Below are 381 nucleotides of genomic sequence, written 5' to 3'. Positions count from 1 at the left end.
CTTTACAGAAAAATATTAAATCGTTTTGGTAATAACCTGTGAAGCCACAAAGTTTTTATTAATGATGCAGCGGCTTTCTCTGCACAGCTGACCTGCAGTCAGTTATTAGCAACAGCAGATACTAATTATACGTGGTGAATATCAACCAGCTGAAACTATAGAAAGAACTATAGAAACTGTACATTAGTTATCGTGTCTGGAAACAGGCTCATGGCTGCGACAGTGTCAAATGTGCCGTAAGAAGAATGAAAGTTGTGCATTTGACTTTCTCTGCTCCAACATGTCGTGGTCTTGAATTTGCCCTTTAAATGTTAAAATTCAAGCAAAAGATTCACACACAAGTAAAACCTTGATGTTTGATACGTTTTAGTTTTTTTTTTT

Source organism: Seriola lalandi, unplaced genomic scaffold, assembly GCF_002814215.2.
Source record: "Seriola lalandi dorsalis isolate HSWRI2012SDOR001 ecotype SW California unplaced genomic scaffold, Sedor1 jcf7180002054940, whole genome shotgun sequence".
NCBI lineage: Eukaryota > Metazoa > Chordata > Actinopteri > Carangiformes > Carangidae > Seriola > Seriola lalandi.
Note: the sequence above shows the minus strand (reverse complement) of the source record.